Source organism: Mauremys reevesii, linkage group 13 (assembly GCF_016161935.1).
Source record: "Mauremys reevesii isolate NIE-2019 linkage group 13, ASM1616193v1, whole genome shotgun sequence".
NCBI classification, from domain to species: Eukaryota; Metazoa; Chordata; order Testudines; family Geoemydidae; genus Mauremys; species Mauremys reevesii.
In genome coordinates, this window is record NC_052635.1 from 46632398 (window position 1) to 46634554 (window position 2157).

Below are 2157 nucleotides of genomic sequence, written 5' to 3' on the forward strand. Positions count from 1 at the left end.
TCTGCCACTAATTTGCTTGGCCAAATTATGCACAGAATCCCAACCCCAAACAAGCAAAAATCATGAGAGTGGCTTCAAAATCACCATTCTTTTAAATATACAATTTGGATCCTTTTCATTTGGCTTCTGGATTTTCAGCCTTAAATCTCAGGCCTTTCTCTGCAGCCACAAAAAGGAAGGAAAAGCAAGCTGAGGGCCTCACATAATCACCGGATTCTAGGAGTTGGGGTTTGAAGAAAAACAACACATACAGTTTTCCAAGGGCTGCGGTGGATTCTCCATCGCCAGCCATTGTTCAGTCTAGCTTGGATGTTTGTCAAAGAGATCTGCTCTGGGCATGTTTTCAGGGCAGGTCCCTGGTCTGTGTTGTAGAGAAGGTCAGACTCGATGATCACAGTGGTCCCCTTTGGCCTTGGAATCGACACATCGATCACGGGACTTGCAATAAGATCACGAGAATTGGCAGCAGGGTGTTTAACTGAGACACAATGGTCCTATGTAAAATCCGATGAGATCTCTGGATGAAAAGGGCAACATGAATGTGTTGTCCTATAAGAACCGTGAGCATTTACATTGAGGTAGAGCCCAGGTTGGGGCCCTAATGTGCTAGGTGCTGTACAAACGTAGTCAGTGCCAGCCCCAAAGCACTTACTATCAACAAGTCAAGACACACAAGGGGCGTGAGACAAGCCACGGGGCAGAGGGCGGGCTGGAATGACTGCTGGCTAACAGAAACAATCGGCTATTGTAACACAGTCCAGCTGTGCGCACAGTTCTTAATTCTGAGTCAATCGATGGCAGGAAGAGTCACTCCTGTCGTTATGATGATGATTGCAGCCCTTGTGAGGGGAAGAGACCAGAGTACCTGAGCGCAGCTCTGAAATGCCACCGTCAGGACTGCCTGCAGAGAGAGGGATAGCCGGACGTGCAAGCTCCCGCCCCAAGCGCTAACCCCAGCAGCCAGTGCGGCTACAGGAACCCCTGGAAGGAAAGAGCCTTGCGTAGCTGTGGGATCCCCCACCCACATTGCTAGCCCCACATTTGAAGAAAGACACTAGACGTCTTTCAGGAGCAGCTGTGAAGCTCTGCCATTCCTGCCACGGTGCCTCCACCGGTTTGTGTGAGAGGATGGACTTAGCAGCTCTGGGTTTCCCCATCTCTCAGTTATTCCCACATTACTCTGCAGAAAACGTGTCCTCCCCCAAGTGACCCAACAGCTCCAAACCAGGAGGCAAAGGAAACCAACCCAGCGTTTATTTCTCTGCAAGCTCTTGACCTTTAAGCCGCTCTCATGACGGGGCAGGGGGCTAACTCAAGATTTTTGAGCACTTGGGGTTGGCAGTCCTGTAGGGTGACCAGATGTCCTGATTTTATAGGGACAGTTCTGATTTTGGGGTATTTTTCTTATTTAGGCTCCTATTACCCCCCACCCCCTGTCCCGATTTTTCACATTTGCTGTCTGGTCACCCTACAGTCCGCAGCGTCCCGTCTTGGCTGCCTCACTGGGAGAGAGACACACCTGAACTAGAACAGCTCCAGAGACGGGCATGGAAACCAGTACTTTGGTGTATGAGAGACACCAGACCAGGGTTGCTAAGCCTGGCAAGGAGAAGAGGTAGAGGGCACTTGGGCTGATATAGCTGAGCTGATGCTGGGCCTAGTGGAGCCTGATCAGACCCTCATTTCTACCTTGCCCCAGAGCACGGGAACGAGTGAGCCCTCGATGAAAGCAATGGCCCGATAAAGGGAATCGTTTTTCACCCAGCGTGCAGTTCACAGCTGCTGGAGGTCAGGGACACAAATACTGTGTCCGGGTGGGTAATTTTATCAGCAATAACAACCTCTGCAGTTAAGGGGCATGAAATCTCATGCGTCAAGGCACCAGCTGATCACTGCGGTCCCCTTGTGATCACTGATCACATCTGCCCCCCCACATAGCGACCTGAGCACGGCTAGTCACATCAGAGGCCATTTCCCTTCCTCTGCAGTATCAGGTGAAAACGGCCAGTTCTAGCGAAGGGCACAGATCAGCCCTTGGAGCCGAACAGCCTCTGAATGCTGGGGAAATTCAGCGCCAGTCTTGCCTGACACATTGCTGCAGCGCGTTGAAGCAACCCCCTTCTCCGCCCCCCACTGCAGACTTTCCGGAAGTTCAGA